General features: G+C 40.9%; 1 protein-coding gene across 5 annotated transcripts in view; it reads left to right on the forward strand.

Moving 5' to 3' along the window:
* NAV2 (neuron navigator 2) overlaps positions 1–18,985 on the forward strand; it is a 204,813-nt gene that overhangs the window by 15,059 nt on the left and 170,769 nt on the right. The window lies entirely within an intron of this gene.

The raw sequence follows: 18,985 nt of genomic DNA on the forward strand, positions 1-18,985 counted from the left end.
AATTCTTTATTCTGTCAAGCTGGAGCTGAGTTTTCTCTTTAAACAACAGTTTCAAATGGTCACTTTTGAAGACCCTGATCAGTTTCAAATGCAAGCCATTAAGCTGGAGATAAAACCTGTGTTAGGTTCTTTTGACATGGCTAAGTCCTTAAGGGCTGCATCTCAAATTTGAGTGTTTCTATTACCCTTTATAAACTTTTGTGGTAGACAATACCATGTAGTTACTTGGTTGATTTCAGTGTTGTGTTTGGTGGATGGGACAGGAAAGTCATGTGATGCCAGAGAAAGGACAAGTCTTCCCTAATGAAAACTGATTATTGTCTTTTTTTGTTGTGAAAGGAAAACCTCTAAGATGATGACCTCCCATAATCTCCTTCCATGAATGCAGGAAAGATAAATTGTCTTTGGTGATGAAATATTTCATTCTTTCATCTTCTCTTGTCCCTGTGTGTAAGCTCATTAGCATGTATGCATGCTGAAGAAGATGATATATTCTATATATAATTGGCATTATATAGGCAAATTATTTGTTGTAGTGTATGCATACCACAGCTAAGTTGAACATCTGAATGTTTTTGATATGTAATATGCAAATAAATTCAGCTATCTGAGAAAAAGTCTTTATTCTTGCAGGCCAAAAATACAGTTAAGCAACACGTATCCATCCTTGAAATAGATAGAAACCATTTTGTGAGAAAGTTTAGAAGGTTCCTTTCTAGCTGAGGTAGAGCAGTGTGGTTTAGTAATTGGTTGTCAGGCACCAGGTCAAAACTTGGAACAAACAAGGCTATTTGTGTTTGTCAAGTCTGACCCCAGGCTTCTGGAACAGGAGCAAATTAGCCAACTTTTCATTTATGCTGTGTGTGAGAGCTGTTTGTGAGTTTGTAAATCCTCACCAATCATGTCACTTGGGTGTCTCAAGTATTGTTTAGTTTCTTTTTATAGCTAAGGGATAAATTTATTTATTTTAATGTTTTTCCATTGGTTAATACAGACTTTTCATGGATCCAAGCTTGACCTCTGATGCTTATTATTTTTCATTCCTTGCTATTTTCCACCACAGATATTTTTATTTTGCTGTTTTTAGGACTTTTCCAACTGGTCAGGTTAGGAAACCTAGTTCCAGTGGACTGGACATGCTGTGAAAAAGCTTGAAGAAATGATAAGATTAGTTTTTACGGCACCCTCATTTTGAGCCCTGCCTTTCTGCCAGGAGGGGTTTCAGTCCTAAAGGGCAGGGAAGGATGCAGGGTGAGTCTGTGAAACACAGGCCATCAGCATCATTGTCATCTCCTTGCTGCCTGATGCAGTTTATCACCAGCAGCTCTGTTATCTCACAGGTGTTCTGAAGAGATAAATCCACTGTAATTCTAAGCAGCTCAGGTAAAGTGATACCTGGAGCCATGAATTACCTTAAGTAGCTGACTGTGGGACTTCTAAACCTTGATCATGTATGTCTGTTATTTTCTTATTGATCTTTCTTCTTGACATAATATTTGAGTCAAAGCAAGAGATACTCAATTTAAAGTCCTTTCCAGTAATGATTTATGGATTTAATAAAACTTGTGAAAATACAAGTCACATTGTTAGGAGAAGGTTCTCAGCCATAAGCAGATATCATTACTTTTGGCTGTGCCTTCTGAAAACAGCAGTTTATCCTTTACTGCGGAAAATAACTTTAAGAGAAGACGAGAACTGAAGAGCTGCTAATGCTATTTCAAATTATAATGAGGAGTTTGTGGGCTGTGGGTTTCCATCTGCACTCCACTACTATGCCATCTGCCCACGGGGAGAAAATCATCAGCTGAGAAAATAAGAGGATGTCCTTCATTTAGGCAGCCACAGAACCATCGCACACAAAACCTTGTGAGATTTGTAATGGAACCTGAGCCTGTGATAGTGCTCCTCTGAAAAGGAAAAGAGGAGTGTGAAAAAAGGACGTTGAGATTTTGTAGGATGGAAAAAGGAGATTTTAAGCCTCATGAAATGCATGATTGGCCACATTAGCAGAAGTGAGGAATCTGCAGTGTTAATTTGTAGTATGTAAAACAGCTGAGAACTCTCTGTGAAGGCTGAGATTATGCTAATGTATGCAGTCCACACTGCTACTGCAGTTTTAAAAGCTTTTTTTTCCAGAGATCTAGAGCTACTGCAGGTTCGCTTTGCATTTAACTCTGCAAATTTTACCAGTTTCAACTCAAAGCAAAGCCTGACTTATGTGGTCTTTTTATCACAGAATCACAGAATAGTTAAGGTTGGAAGGAACCTCTGGAGATCTAGTCTAATACCCCTGCCAAGGCAGAGTCACCTAGAGCAGTTTACACCCAGATATGTCCAGGTGGATTTTGCATACTTCCAGAAGGGAACAGTCCATGACCTCCCTGGGTAGGCTGTTCCACGGAATAATAGGATATGTGGAGTTAGAAGGACCCACAAGGATCATCATGTCCAACTCCCAACCCCTGTGCAGGATGTCCCAAGAATCACGCCAGGTGTCCAAGAGTGTTTTCTAAATGCTTTTTGAACTCTGCTAGCTTGGTGCTGTGACCGCTTCTTTGGGGCGTCTGTTTCAGTGTCCAGCCATCCTCTGGGTGAAGAGCCTTTTTCTGATATCCAACCTAAACCTCCCCTGACACAACTTCAGGCCATTCCCTCGGGTCCTGTCACTGGTCACCACAGAGCAGAGATCAGATCCTGCCCCTCCTCTTCCCCTCACAAGGAAGTTGTAGACTGTGATGAGGTTTCCTCTTAGTCTGCTTCAGGAGAAGAGGCAGTGCCCTCAGCTGCTCCTCATATGGCTTCCCCTCAAGGCCCTTCACAATCCTTGTTGCCTCCTTTGGAAACTCTCTAACATCTTCATGTCTTTTTTATGCTTTGGTGCCCAAAACTGCCCCAGCACTAAAGGTGAGGCTGCTCCAGCTCAGAGCAGAGCAGGACAATCCCCTCCCTTGCCTGGCTGGCAATGCTGTGCCTGATGTACCCCAGGACAGGGCTGGTCCTCCTGGCTGCAGGGCACTGCTGACCCATATTCAGCTTGCCATCAACCAAGACCCCCAGGTTTCTCTCTGTGGCACTGCTTTCCAGTGTCTCATTCCCAGTCCATCTGTACATCCAGGGCTGCCCCATCCCAGGTGCAGAATCCAGCACTTTCCCTTGTTAATTCCATGTCATTGGTGATTGCCCAGTCCTCTAATCTGTCCAGATCTCCCTGCAGGCTCCTTACAGTTTGTATCATTGCAAACCTGCTTAGTATTCCTTTGAGTCCTGCATGCAAGTCATTAATGAAGATGTTGAAGAGCACAGGGCCTGAGATGGGGCCCCTCAGAACCTCATTAGTGACAGTCTGATGCCACCCCATTCATTGTCACCCTTTGCACCCAACCCGTGAGCCAGTTGCTCACCCATCATATGATGTGTTTATCCAGCTGTGTCCTGGACATTTTGTCCAGGTCACTCTGAGAGACAGTACTGAAATCTTTACTGAAATCCCAAAAGATTACATCAACTGTCTTCCCTTGATCAACCAGGTGAGTTACCCTGTCATAAAAAGAAATCAGGTTTGATGAGCAGAGCTTTCCCTTAGGAAGCTCTTGCCATGCTCTCTGGAATGGTACAGTGCTTGCTACTGTTCCCCTCACTGTGGGGCTCTCTTTGGTTCCACCACGTTGCATCACTTACATTCAAGAGGCTGAAAGGGAAATGTTGCCCCACTGGCTTAGGAATGGCACAGAAGTATTAGTGGACACTGTGAACACCTGCAGGGCTAGGCCTGAGGCTGAATGCCCAAAATAATTTAATAAAATTGTGTTTTGGGTTTTTGGCATCTGATTTTATTTTGCAGAGCTCAACACCTGCTACTCAAGATGTATGGTGCTGTGAAGTACCTTGGAGAAGTATTTGGCTCGTCTTCTGCCACTCTACATGTCACTGTTTTGGGTGTTTATGGGATGTAAGGAATGAAAAGGCAGAGGGGGAACCTCCATGTACTAGTTGTTATTCAAACCAGTTTTCAGGTTGTCATTTGAACTACATTTCCAATGAATGTGGGTGAAAATGAGAAATAAGAAATGTGTTGCAGCTGGAGGCAGTGCCTAATTTCATATTCTGATCTCGTGTTTTAAATTCTGAAGGAACTAGAATGAATCTTGCAGTTCAAGTTATAATTTAGCATTATGAATAGAATTACAGACAATACTGGAATTTAAATTAAAGACCAAAGCAATTTGGGACAAAAAGTCCTAGTGTGTAATTTGCATTTGAGCAGCTGTTCCTCAGACAAGAAGATGCTGTGGGTTTTGACTACCAGAAGATAAATGCGTCCTAAGCATGAACACACTCAATTTTAGAGTGATGGATGGAATCCAAGAGAATGTAATTCCCCCTTACCCTTTTTCTTCTACCACCTTCAGTCACATTTCCTTTCCCACTGTTGGGATGAGACTTCTGATAAAAAAAGCTCATTTAACAGAAAATTGTGGTAGAGAACAGTGCTTACAATGCAAATTATTCCAGGTTCTACCTTAGGGTAATATAAAATGGGTTTTGACTTAAGTCAGTGGATGAATCCCTGCAGGCCAGAAGTATGGCTGTTAGGAAGGGAACGCTGATCTCGCTGGAGCTGGACGTTCCTGGTGGTCTGAGGTAACTGAGCACTCAGAACTGTAAGTCTGAAAAGCAGGTGTAGATCAGTGACTTATTTCTTATCTTATTCTATTTCCAGATGGGATACTGGTGAGGTTAGATCCCAGATGTAACTTTATATATTTAGAATTTACCTAGGATTATATTTCTGATACAGCTCTGTTCAAAAAAAACCCCCCAGAGATCTGTTTACTAGACTGCTGAAAAGTATAGAAACTGTAGTCCTGGGATGCTGGGTGAAGCCAGATTGCTCTTTAGTTTACAGCATAATCATTCAGTGTGATGTCTGCAGCCTGTGTTTACAATGGCAATTAATTTCCATACACCAAGCCACCTCTGCCTCTTGCTTGAACTTAAAATGATTGGTAAAGCGGGACCATGCAGTCCTAACTCACTTATATGAAAAACTCATTGAAATCTGAGAAACATAAGCCACTTTTTGGGTCTAGCTTTCTCTTAAAATCCAGGTCTGGTGTACTTCCATAATTTCCAAGTTATCAAAAAGTATTTTTCTTTTTGCTTGTCCATATATCAAGTCGAGCATACATGCAGTGTTTGGATAGAGAATGAGCGGAGTCTTGCATGCTGTTCCTTCTTTGAGCCAAAAGACATCGAAGGGGTGTCAATTTGTAGAAATCAAATTAATATGATGGATATCTGCATGAGGCGGCTATGCCTGTAGTGCAATAACAGCAGGGTTTGCCAGATTGGAAGTGTCAGTCACAGGTTCCTGAGAGCTGCTTAGGTTGGACCCAGTCTTTGGACTAGCTCATGAAGCAGGAATAGCTGTGAGAGTCCTTTTTATTATAGATGCTTAGTCTGACGCTGAGTTTAAGTTAAAAAAACCTCCGGGTAGGGCTGAGTGCAAGGAAAAAGGGGAATAAAGCAGTTTGTGCTGCTGGCGTGCTGTGGGATGGGTTAGCTGGGCTGGTATTGCCACCTGGTGGTGCTGGACAGAACCAAAAGCACATCTCATTTTCCTTTGCTTTCCCAGATGAGTTGCATGGGATTAAGCCATTACGTATGGATTAGATTTATTATGGATATGCTTTTATTATAGATAATTCTTTCAATGTAGGGAAAAAATCCACAGTATTTTATGAATGTCATTTATTTTGGGCATAGATAATGTAAAAAATACGTAATAGAGCTTTTCTTTCAGCATCATCATATTCTGAATTGACCAGTACTCGTGTGGCTGGAAACTCATGCAGTACGTATGACTGATGAATCCAGAACCTGCTTTTTCTGATACAAAAATGGTAACATAGTGTCCTCCCAGCCTTGGAAGTGTCTCCGTCGGGGACATGCTGTGACCTGGTGGCATCTGGGTGCAGAGCTAATGAACATCTCTGAATTGCTTCAGCAGGGTCTAGTCACTGCATTACTAAGGCAAATTTGATTACCATAAGTGATTAGCGTCTTATCTTGCTGAAATTAGTGGATCATTATCAAATGATGACTTTTTGCACGTAATGTGACTTAATTGTCCTTTCATTATAAAGAGGTTTATTGCAATCCTTTTGGCAGGGCAATGCAGATTAAGTTGTAGTTACAAAGAGAAAAAGGAGATGACTGTTCAGCCCCTCATGTTCATTGACAAAGCCACATTCTATAGTATGAGCTGTAGATTCTACAATAAACACCTGCATCTGCTGGAGCATTTCAGAGCTTTATAATGTTTTCCAGTGAAGAACTGGCATAGGGTATTTGCTGTGAATCTTGCAGGCAGCACTTCAGAGCTAAGATCAGCTTTGTCGTGTATGGAAATTTGATCTGACCTGTGGTAGGGGTCTGACCTAAAAGTCTCTTTCCCTCCGTTGTAGCTGCCATGAACTGTGCCACAAAAAAATGTTTTGAGGGAAAGATGTAAATCCATTAAAGTCACAAGCTTTTGCTTGGAATTACAGCTGAAAGTTTTCCATTGTGTTGTCAGGCCTGGAAATTTTCCCTGGAAGTGTTTAAGGCCAGGTTGGATGGGGCTTTAAGGAACGTGGTCTAGTGAAAGCTGTCACTGTCCATGGCAGAGATGTTGGAGCTAGATGGTCTTTGAGGTCCCTTCCAACCCAAACCATGATCCTTCATAGTGAAAGAAAAATCATTTTAATGCAGGAAAAAATATTTCTGAAGTGTCCTTATATCTATCATCTTTGGATTTCATGGCAGTGTGAGCCAGGATCTGAAATACAACTAAATGGTGCCCTTGTCTGCAAAGTCCCTTCCCTCATGAATATCAAATGCTAATTTCACTTGGCTCTTTTAAGCCACCTTCACACTGTATTTTTGGCTGCAGAAGAACCATTCTGACTACAAAGTGTAGTTATTTTGTGGCTTGCTGTTCTGTATTGTTATTAACGCTTATTAGATTTCTAGGCTTATTAGCAGTAATCATAATTTTGCCTAGAAACAGTTAAACCAACAGGAAGCAGAGCAATTTTTGTCAATCACTTGTTAACAATTTCAGTTATTAATATTCCCTGAAATGGAAGCCAGACTTTATTTCCCATGTGTGATGGTTGGTTTGTTTTTTCTTTCTTTCTGGTTCATATATGCTTAATCCTCACAGTACTTGGAAAATGAATTGGATCACGGTGGTACAGATGCTGCTCACAGTGATTCTGATTGTAGTGTGCAGTGAAAGGGGATGAAAGGAAATGTATTGAATTTTAAGTATATTTTTTGTGGTTTTTTTTGCAAGGACTTTGTCATTGAACATATCTAGTCTTTTCTGTAGTTCTGCCAGCACACCAGAAAGTCTTTAAAGATCACTGTTCTTCCCAGTCCTCTGGTGGACACCTTCTTGCTCTTCGTCATCCCAGGTTCTGCTCACCCTGGAAGCAGCAGGTAAAAGGTGGTTACACAAAGGTGGTTGATAGAGCTGGTTCAGGATGGGGTTTTAGGTGGGTTTTACTGCCTGGGTGAGCGTGGAGCTTCTCAGGTGGGTAGTGAGTGAAGTACAGGCACCCTGGCACAAGTAAGCGTCACCCTGGTGCTGTTGGGCTGTGCTCAGAGGATGCTGCAACGTGAGGAGTTTAGCTGAGCTGGCTCTTAGTGACAGGTAAAAGTGGATAGAAATGAACTTGTTTGAAGACACTTTTATTGGGCTTGCCCTTTAGATTTAAAACCACTTAACATAAGGGAACAATATGTGACCGAATGTTCCAGATGTAGACAAAGCCTGCATTCCCCAGCTCAGGCAATCTGACCTGCACTGTTCAATTATCCAAAGAGGTGCCCCACTTTTTTATTGTTCAGGAATTGCTCTGTGTCTGTGACAGAAGGACAATGCATTACAAAACCATATGAATAGGACGCACAGTTTTTGGAAGGAATCCTCAGGCAGATGTCTCTTTTTACCTCACTCTCTTCCCTCCTCTTCTTTCTTGGGACTTGGATAAACCAAACCTCAAAGTTTCCAAGGCAAAGGTCAGTGGAACGCTGCTTCTTTTGGGCCAAGTGCTTGGAGAGTAAAACAAGCAGCATTAATAACACTTATGTGCAGAGAAAAACTAATAATAGCTTGTTCTCAGGTTTATTTATTTTTCCTACTAACACTAGTCAATGCTGTAACAGTAGCAGCAGAGTCTTCTTTTTTTATTATTATTTTTTTTCTTCTTGGTCTGCAGTTTGAACTCTGTGTAACCAGACTAGAGGTTGGAAACCAATCTTGTTTTCAGAGGCTCCTTGCCTCTGAAAATAACACTGCGCTCACAGCTACCACATTTTTGGACATTCAGAGCATACTTTGACACTATTTTAAAATCTCTAAATAGCTTAAAAGCAGTATTAGCATCTTCTCTTTGGGGCATGGCCTGACACCAGTGAAAGATTGCTCAATAAAAATGAGAAATGTTTAATTTAATGTAATCAAACAGGTCTGATTCTTTTATACCTTGCAGCTTATGTAATTGCTAGTTACAAGAGATGACTATTAAGGTGAAATGCTAAATTACATGGTCAAAGTAAAAGGCAGGGAAGAGTCAGATCCCATAAATCTTAATTGGATTTTTCTTTTTTTTCTTTAGTCATCATATTAAAATACATTGAGAACAGGCCAGCAATAATTTTTATTACTGAGATACAAGCTAATTAGACATACAAGTGGTAGGAAATGGTGCAAGTAGGGGGGAAAATTGCCTGGTATTCTTTATAACTGGTAACTTTATAACTGAAAACCTGTTAACTGTCTAAGTGAATCCCAGTCAAAATGCTGATGTTATGTTTTTAGACAGGCATCTCAAATTGAGGCTGATAACTGAGTTATCTTAGTAAATGCTAATTATTTTGTTCAAGTCAGACTGGGCTGCAGGTCATAGTCCTGATTGGGCCAGTCTGGGGAGCAGATTAAAGTAACACACACTTCTTTGCCCTAACATGAAAATATAGTCGAATTCTTAGAGTGATTTGAATGGTAAAAACTATTTTTCACATTTATGGGGTGAGGATGTGCTCTGTTCATTAGTGCAATACAAGGTAAAAATGCTTGTGGTTGTTTACAGTGGGACATGCTGTAGCTTCTTTTTATTTATTCATATTTTCTGTTTGTCTGGTATTTTGAGATACAGAAGAATAACAGTCCCAATAAACCATGGGAGTAATTCTTTATGATGATAATATGTGGGAGAATACTATTAAATGAAAAACCTATATTCATAGCTCTGTGCTATTTTACTAATCCATTTGTAGAGAATTCTTATGTTTATTTTGAAGCAAGTGATAATCCCTTTAGAATACCAGAAACATTAATTGGATATCAACTACAGGGACTAGAAAAGCTTTTCTTAGGTACAGTTTGTTTTCAGAACCCTTACCTTAGGCAGCTCATCATTTGTTTACCCTTTAGAGGAATCTCTGTTTTTTAAAGTACCAGGAATATGTTAAGATTTGTCTGTCTGTATCCAGCACTGTGAATAAGAATTTTCATTTCTATCTGATACAGCCTAGAGCAGTCTTTCATGATAGATTATCAGCATTTTAATTTATCTTTTTGTCATTGCTATTTCTGTTTCTGTCCTCAATTTCAGAGTACAGGGGGAAAGTAGCAAAAAAGTAGCTAAGTAATATCTTTAGTTGACTTTTAGACAGCTGCAAACTCTTTTAAGCTTTACTGGATCTTGAATTTTTCCCCCCTAACTGACAAGGTTGATTATGTGGCAGGATGCAAACTGAAAGAAAAGTTGAAAACAAGTGGAAAGGAATGTGAAATAATAATTTCTTAAAAAAGGAGGCAAATTTTAAGGAAAAATTGTTTTCCAGTCAATGGACTTAATGGATTATATATATATATGATCTTGAAAAGTAGGGAGAAACATGAAGTAAGTTACATCTTGTCACTTCTGCTATTATCAAACAGCAGAAGAGCAAGAAAAGTTCCAGCTGCCCACAAGTGCAGTGACCCAAGGGGAGGCTGGTAGAGGAGGTGAGGGGGAAAGCATCTGAAGGGGAGGTACAAAAGAGCAGAAGTAGCCCAGACAATTGGAGTTTTTGATCTAAAAGACTGATCTTTTAAGATGTTGGAATACTATGGAAGGGTGCACTACAATGTGTTCCACCACACTTTGAAATTCTCAGTTATTGCACATCTTGTATGCACGTTTCTACCCTGCTTTTATCTTTAGAATTCAAGAGATTATCAAAGGAGACATGCATTGTACTCTGTCATTAAGGCTCTAATTATTTAATTCCTTGTATCTTTGTTTTGTAATGTCAAATTAGCGCTGCTCTGGCTGCAGCCTGTTATTCCCCCATGACATGCACAATGAGTGTTATTCTGTGAAAAATTGAAGAATTGGTGCATTCAACTCAGCAGACTCTGAGTATGCAGAGGAAGAATTACTTTTTACTATGTATGATCATATCAAGTAATTGTGTTTTTCACAACAGCGTTCCCTGTATTAAAAACAAACAACAACAACAAAAATCCCCCAAAAACAATAAACAAAGAACAAACAAGTATTTCTCAGTTTCTCACTACAGTTTAATTTCTTAGCTCATGTAGAAGGTTCACTGAGGGTACAGAACTCTTACAGGAACTAAAAATCAATTTTGGCTGGGCTGCTGAATGAAATGTGATTTTATTGAGGAGAGAGGGGAGAGCCTTGTTGGGCATCCAACTTGGGTACCTGGGCATCCCTAGCACAGGATCAGGTTTCTCCTCTGTTTCCACATGTCCATTAAAATATGATGTGTGGGCTTTCAAAACCAACTGTTGCTGTGCAGCAACTGGGAATGTGCCTTGCTCTAGTTGCAAGCCTGCACTAAGGGCTTTTGTTCTCACCTCACCAGCCGTTTTGGGTAAGAGATGAGGTCTACCCCAACACTGCTGTCCCCACTGGTGTTGGTCTTTGACCAGCTCTTCCAGAGTAAGAAGCATTTATAATGAAGATACTAGAGTGCATTTCATAACCTGTGTTTACATCTCCAAATTGCTGCCTTCAGGGAGCTGATTATGGCTGATGACTGAAAGGCAAGTGATGCACCCCTGAAGTCATCTGTGCTCTAGAGGCTTGGAAAAGGGGGTACACAGAAGGTGGTTCTGTGGGGCTGGCAGCACCTCCCTCCCATCAGGTGGAAAAGCAAGGGGACCTGTGCAGGACTGCCCGTGGTGATATCAGCCTCTGACTTGGAGCCATGCCATGAGCAAAGCCTGAAAGCTTTCAAAGTTGATGCTCTAATAGACAACCAGAAACTAATGGGATGGCACTTATTAATCCATTAGCATTTTCCCATGCCATTGTCAACAAACTCAGAACAAGACTGGGCATTGTATTTACTTGTTTAGCATTGAAGATGCAGGTTCAGAATGCACTGCTTGGAACCTAAGTGTGAGGAGAACAACAGCATCCAGAACCTTCTGTAGATACTAGAAATACTTATTTGAAATCCATTTGGTAAGACCTGATTATGGCACTTCCACCAATAGTGGGTTAACTGCAGCTTTTACAGGCAAACTGCTTGATGGATTCAACTCTAAATAGAGCCATAGGATTGCCTGGGTTGGAAGTGACCTTAAAGATCATCTTCTTCCAACCCCTCTGCCCTGTGCAGGGACACCTTTCACCAGACCAGGTTGCTCAGAGCCCCATCCAACCTGGCCTTGGACACTTCCAGGGATGGGGCAGCCGCAGCTTCTCTTGGCAATGTCTGCTAGGATCTCACCACCCTCGCAGTAAAGAATTTCTTACTTAATATCCAATCTAAACCTACTCTCAGCTTGAAGTCATTCCCCCCGTATCATGTAAAAAGTCTCTTTTCATCTGTCTTTTAGGCTCCCTTCAGGTACTAGAAGGTCACCCCTAATAAATGCACTAGTAATAAAGTCATGTATTTCAGTATTTCTGTATTTGTGTGCATATATAATTTCATAATAGAAATTTCAACTCAAATCTACCATATAGATTTGGGTCACAGAATTTTTTGCTTTTGAATTAGCAACCATTTAATTTAAGAGTGAAGTATAAAGACTTTGGTAAAAGGAACTGGTGGATACCAGTTGTTATGAAGTGTTCCTGGTGGCTAATCAAGGCTATGAGTAACAGCTATTTTTAAATTAAATCTTGGTATATGCTCTTTTGTGGGACAGGTTTCAGAAGTTATGGTGAGAGATCCTTTGTTAGCACTGAGTAGCTTTGTTACAGACTAATTGAATCACTTTTTTTTTGTACTATTCTGCATTTGCTTCAGTAGAATTGCTTAGTTAATTTTAAATTCTTGCTGTTTAGGACAGTTGGCAAAGACTCAGCAGAAACAGAGCAAATAACATTTTCCTCTCTGTATTTTAGTCTGCTTATTAAAATAATATGACTCAAGAACTTGTCTTAAATATAGTAAGTCTATCTATTTTTGTTTGATATCAATATTATTATTTTTTACATGTTGGGAAACTGGGGAAGGGCATGTCAGGTCATAGAGCTGGGAGTGTGGGCTGGGATTATGTTCCAATCCAAAGACAATACTGCCCTATGATTTTTGGAGGAGGACCCATAGGTTTCCTTGGCAAATATAACCACTGGATTACTGTCCTTTTTCAGACCTTTGGACTGTGGGACCAGAGTTGGTTGGAAGTGATAATTTGAGCACAGACCACAGCGAGAATTTACTGGTCTCCATTATCTGGGTGGCCTTGTTAATATTGTCAGCATTGCTTAACCAATGGGTATTCAGTATACTGGTATTTTTGTTACTTTATTTAGAAGTATTTTTCCTCAACACATTGTGTTTTGAATCAGGAATTTTATATTTTTTAAAAAAAATCCCCCAGAACCCAGCTATTTCTTGGTGCACTGGTGAGCTTTTGAGTACCAGCAGACTAGGACTTGGGATGGAGCACAGGAAGATTTCCATTACTTGTATATTCCTTGAAATCCTTGAAGGCATTCGTTACTCTGGAGTTGGCAGAAGTCAGGTGATAGTAATAACTCAAGGTCGGTAGGAACAGATCTGTGGCTGACTGATACACTTTAATGGGGAACTTAGAAATAACCTTTGATAAATAAAACAGCAATAAATGTGATAATTCACTCTGACTTCCTCCATAAAAGAGTCCACATGACTTCTGCTGACTTGCTTTCATTTTTTTTTCAATTAGTTCATGTTATGATCTCGTATTTGCCTTTACTCTTCTCTGACAAATGAAATGGAGCTATTTGAATCTTGTCTTGTGATCTGCATATTTCAGTCCTTGAGTAATTCTTGCGGCTACTCTCTGAAGCCTCTCCAAAGGTTAAACGTGCTGAACTGTTTTATGCAACCAGCATTAAACCCAGCAGGTGATAAAGCCTGTTCTTGTTTGATAACTGCCTGTTCTTACGTGCAAGTATTGCATCACTCCTACAACCAGAGCACAAACCCTGGCATCCTGATGGCACATCATGGCTGTGATGCTCTCTCCAGGTCCACTGAACTCATGGAGAGTCATTTACTTTGTGACATTCTTAGGTTCTCCTCCTTACAAGATTGCATTTGCTGTGTTAACACCTTTTTACAGTTCTAGTCAGTATAGATGAGCTTTTACTTTGATCTTACTCTTCTTTTACCATTGACTTCTTCCATTACTGATGTGCCACCAACAAATTTTGTAACCACTTCTAGGGCTTGCTCAGAAAAGTAGGGCTGAAAATGATTCCTGTGAAACACAGTCAAGCTGTTTATTTTCATAAAGATAATCTCCCAGTTTTCATATATTTTTAAACCAGTTAACTCTTTTTCAGTCCACCAGAAGTTTGCTGTGTTGATTTGTTATTATTCTGGTTTTCACCATGTCAGGTGAAAATGAGTAAAGAGCCTCCTCACAGAATCACATCTATGTCATCACTTTCGTAAGCTCCTGTAAACTCAGCGGAAAATACCAGTTTAACAAGATGTTTTACAGAGAGGATGCTCATTTGCCAGTAATAATACCATCTGCTTCAGCTGTTGATTAATTTAGCTTCTGTCTCTTCTTGTACTTCTCTCTGGGATTGGTGGGAGGCTGTGACTATCAAGGCCATTTCATTCTCTTTGATCCGGCACCCAGCATGAGCTGTCTCTGTGTCCTCCAGAACCTCCCAACAACTGCTGAAAATCAAGAATAACCATGTGGGCAGCTTCTTCACTGGGTCCTCTAATGGTGCTACTCAATGCAAGGAATCTCATCTGCTGGTTTAGAAAATGTTGAATTCAGAGGCTCTTTCTGAACACCATTTTGAGGGCTTTTTTGGAATGAAAATTGTTGAGCATCTGTTATGATTCCATGAGCTAGGCTCCTGTTCTCTCCCATGTCATGCTTAGCAAAATACTGTTATTGACAGCTTCAAGATTTCTAAGATGCTTTCAAGATTATAATTTGTAGATAATTCCACTCTGTAATGCATGAAAGGAAGACATATGTCATATAGTAAAATCAAATAAAACCCCAGCTTTCAGTGAAAAAAGATTGTAGTATTTTTGACCAAAATGCATTGAAAAGCAGTAATAAAACTTTCTAATATACTTTCTTTTCCAGATTAAAAAAAAAAACAACAAAACACAAACAAACAAAAAACCAGCAAAATGTTTATGTGTTTAAAAAGCAAAAGTAATGGGTAAGTACAGGAGTGTGGCTTTGTTTAATGACTGCAGAACAAGTTTAGGACACATTTTTCATAGGCAAACAATGAATTATTAGTGAACGGATTTCCCCAAGCTTTCTTTATAGTAAATATTGCATGGACAATGACTGTGTGCACTGAGTTCATTCATAATGTCTCCAACACCTGTTTCCTCCTGTTTTTCCAGCAGTTTTATTTGGAAAGCATTGGAAACTGGAATGATGTCTCGTTAGAGCACAGGGTTTGCTGGGGACATGTGTTTCTGTGTCATTGAAGACTTGCTGGTGAATAACAAGTGTATTGTTCAGCACTTTAATAGGGAAGTTTAGATGCCCATTAGGGCTGTAAAGAATGTCCTTTCCTGAAGGTTCAATTTAATATTGACCCCATGTCAGCATGTATATATTGCTGAAGATCATAATAAAGGCTTGGAGAGCTTGGATGCTTTATGGTTTTAAAAGATTCAAATACAAGCAAATATCAGGACCTTGTTCACTTTTGAAATTGAGCATTGTATGGGAAAGGCATCTCCTAGATCTGTCAGCAAAGCTGCGGCACGGCAACTGGGGAGGAGCTCCTGCTGCGATACTGCCAGGGGGCAAGAGGTCATGCATGGATTTTACCAGCTTCAGTCCTAACCTTATCTCTTTCACTCTGTTGTGGGAGTCTGAAAGGGAGATAGGAGGATGAAAGGCAGCTCCAAAGTCTTACTTTTTAATGGCGGAAATAAATTCTGGGTACACCTGGCAACGCTATCAGAACTCGAGGGATCTTCATCCCAAATCAAGGCTGGCTTGGGAAAATCCACTAAATAAAAGTGTCTAAAAGCAACACAGATTTTAGTTAAGGATATTATTAGCTTAAAAAGTGATTGGGAAGCACAGAGCTTATGCTGTAACCTCAGGAGCTTTGCTTTATTAGTATTTCAGGCTGATTACATGTGAGCATCTCTATCCACATTCAGTGTGCTCAGCTGGCACAAACAGGGATAAAATGAGAAAATACTCAAGCCTGAGCCACACTTCAGTTAATGTAAAAACAGATAGCAAGCTGTGTTCAAAGAAACAAGACTGGTTGGCTGGAGAGCCCTTCCATCCATATCTGGTCTGTTAATCTGCCTTTTGTAGCTGAGGCTGTTTGGCTCTTCTCTGTTCCCTGTGTCCCAAAAACGGGAGTTTTTCCTGTGATGGTAGACAAAAATCTGCCATTTTCTGAGGTCTCGCCTTTGTTTCTTACAGTTCCTGATTTTGGCACCAAGTTGAGCGTGAATGAAAGTATTTGGCTGTTCAAACTGGCAAAGCAGATCATCAACATCCTTTTAAGAGGCTTAGGAAGTGTCTGAGGCAATTCTGACTTATGCTGTGGGTTGTCTTGGCCCTTTGTATGGACTGTAATCCTGCAAGTGTAAAGCTCCACTTGTCTCAGTTCCCTTGGTTTTTTGCCTGAAGTTGGTGTGGTTTTTGGAAGCAGAACACCATCATGTCATGATATTTAGGCAGATGCCAGCAGGTGTCTACTACAAGGAAGCCCTTGTGATGCTCCCACTGTGCCAGCAGCAGGGAAGGGACAAACTTAAACTCAGAGAGGAGTGTGCACTGCAGGCACTGGCAGCTCCTCCAAGGTGCTGATGAGATGCTCTTAGAAAATCCTTTTGGCATCACACGCAAGCTTCTCCCTCCCAGTGCATGCATTCATTCCCTCATTCATGTGTCTGTCAGCAGGTTTTTGTCTCAGCCTGTGACTCTCCTGAAGACCATACATCTTATGCTCAAGTCCTCGAATGGGCTGTGACCTTCCCCTCTTCTGAGTGTTGTAGGAATGACCTTTCAGCAGGGTACTTGCTTATGTAGAGGGCTGGCTGGGAAGATTTGACTGTACTAGGGATTTGGTCCATGTTGGCCTGAAGGGAAGGAACAAGACTTCTTTATTCTCAGAAAAGGATTCAGATTTTACTTTTATGGTTTAAAGGTAACCTGTATGCATAAAGTCTTTGAGTGCTTTCAACATGGAGCTCTTTCTCTGTACACAGCTATTCAAGCTACCAGACTTGGTTAGGCAATTCTTTTTACAGTGCAGGAATATGATTGTTTCAATAATTATTCCTTCTTCATTATCTCTTATAATAAACTAGAACAAGAGAACAATTACAGACTGAAAGAATTAAATCTAAGTCGTGGAAGCATAACTGTCAGGGAAAAGACTTCAGTAAGAAGGCACATGTGGTTTTTCTTATGGAAAAGGGTATTTAAAGACTTTGAAATGCCAATTTACTGGTTTACTGTATTTCTTCAGCAACATACTGAGTGGATACATGAAGCAGCCTTGTGTGTAAAATCATACAAAAGGGGAATTTTTGTATAAGAAAGTGATCAGTTTGACTACAATTTGTTAGTTTTATTATTTTTTTTTTATTTTTTCTATGTTTTAATATATTTTTACTGGATTACTAAATGATTTAACAATTGGAAAACGATGTTGAACTGCTCGTGGGCTCTGGATCCATTAGCTATGGGTCATGCCTGTGGTCATTTCTTGTTTCCCCTCCTGCAGCCAGCAAAGTTATCTTTATGTGAATCAAAATTTGTATTTGGAGAGAGGGTGCAAAAAGGGTGGCCTTCAAATGTGTTTTGATTCCTCATATTTCCCTGGCCTGGCTTTTATCAGGTGTAGCACCTTCTGCAGAGCAGAAGGGTGAGGAGTGTGGTTCCCACTGATTTTATGGCGATTTCACAGGACCTTGGGCAAGAGCAGGCTTGAATCCTCCCACAGCAGTCTTGTCTGGACTGCTGTGCTGGGCAAGGTGCTTCAGGGGAACGGAGGATCTATTTCAGAGGGGTGCAAGACAGCACCTGTGGAATAGCCTGGAATTTCCAAAAAATCTTTAATAGCCGTATCTCAAATATGATGTGGAAAACTCTGATATACTAATTATTCTAAACACTCTCCCTATTATCTTATGTTCCTGAAGCCGATCTGCGATCCTCCACCTGTTGAATAATTTTTAAGACAGAATGTTCTTCCCTTTCACTCAGGGCAAGGTCCTTTCCCACCCAAGCAGACTTCAAGTATAAACCCCAGTCTGAGTGGAAGCAGTTCAGATCGCGCCAAATGCCGGTATAATCTATGTTTTTAACAGAGCCAAGCTGTCAAAATGGGGAGAAACCCCTCTAATTTGCAGTTTTGCTTTACAATACGCTCGGTACCCTTAAGCATCTTGCTAAAACGCGGTTAATTTCTGTTTTCGAATGTTCCTGGGCTCAGTTTCCCCCGAGTTCCCCGCCTCTGTACTAAACCCCTCCCCGGGCCGGGGGTCACCCCCGCCCCGGGGGGTGCGAGGATCCTCCCCCAGCGCGGAGGGACCGCCCGGCCCCGCGTGCCCCGGTATGGCCGGACCCCGACCCCGCCAGCCGGACCCTGGGACTCCCGCGGGCAGCCCCGGGGCGCGGCAGGTGCCGCCCGGACCATGAGCGTAATGCTGTGGCGCTGGGAGCACAACAACAGCACCATGAAGCTGGTAAGAACCTCGGGAGCAACCCGGGACTGCCGCTGATTGAGGAAAAATTACCCTTGCACGGTTCTCATTAGCGAGCAGGGGTACCTGGGGTGGCGGGACTGATGCTGGACCGATGTACTCTCCAAGCGCGGATGCTCTTTTGCTATGGAATCGCAGCCGGATTTGTCACACATTAATTCATATTTTGGGCTTGTTTAGGTCATCTCTGTAGTTAAGCTCATTTAAAACTAAGAGCCAAAGCATCAGTTCCGTGTGTAGCCTACTCCCCTCTTCTTCATTTATTTATTGTCTTTCTTCTTCTTGGAAACAATTTTCTCTTTCAGTTTTGCTGGAATAATTTTGTCGCCTGGAAGCATTTGGAGTTTTATTTGCTCTACAGTTTTTGTTTTTAAATTCCTTTTTCCCGCCCCCCCATCCCCTTTCCTTTCTTCTCCTTTCCTGAAAAGTAAAAAAAACGACTGCACCCTGTAAGTAAAATGTGTGTGGCTACTCCATTCCTGCAGCATAAATGAGCTCAGGAAACCCACATCTCTGCCTGTCTGCTTTAATTACTTTCCGTACCAAGATATAAACTCTGATCAAAACTTAGACTTCTCATCAGCAGCTCTTTTTTTTTAAAAAGCTATTTGATGTAAAGAATCTCAAGACAGTGGCTACCTAAGATAGCTTTAAATGTGTTTTCTCTGTTTCTCTGGCAGATTGTTTAAATTTTAAAAAAATACATTTTGATGCAGTTTTTAGAGGAAAGATTTATTTTCCTGAG

This window comes from Cyanistes caeruleus, chromosome 6, assembly GCF_971803275.1.
Source record: "Cyanistes caeruleus chromosome 6, bCyaCae1.hap1.1, whole genome shotgun sequence".
Lineage (NCBI taxonomy): Eukaryota > Metazoa > Chordata > Aves > Passeriformes > Paridae > Cyanistes > Cyanistes caeruleus.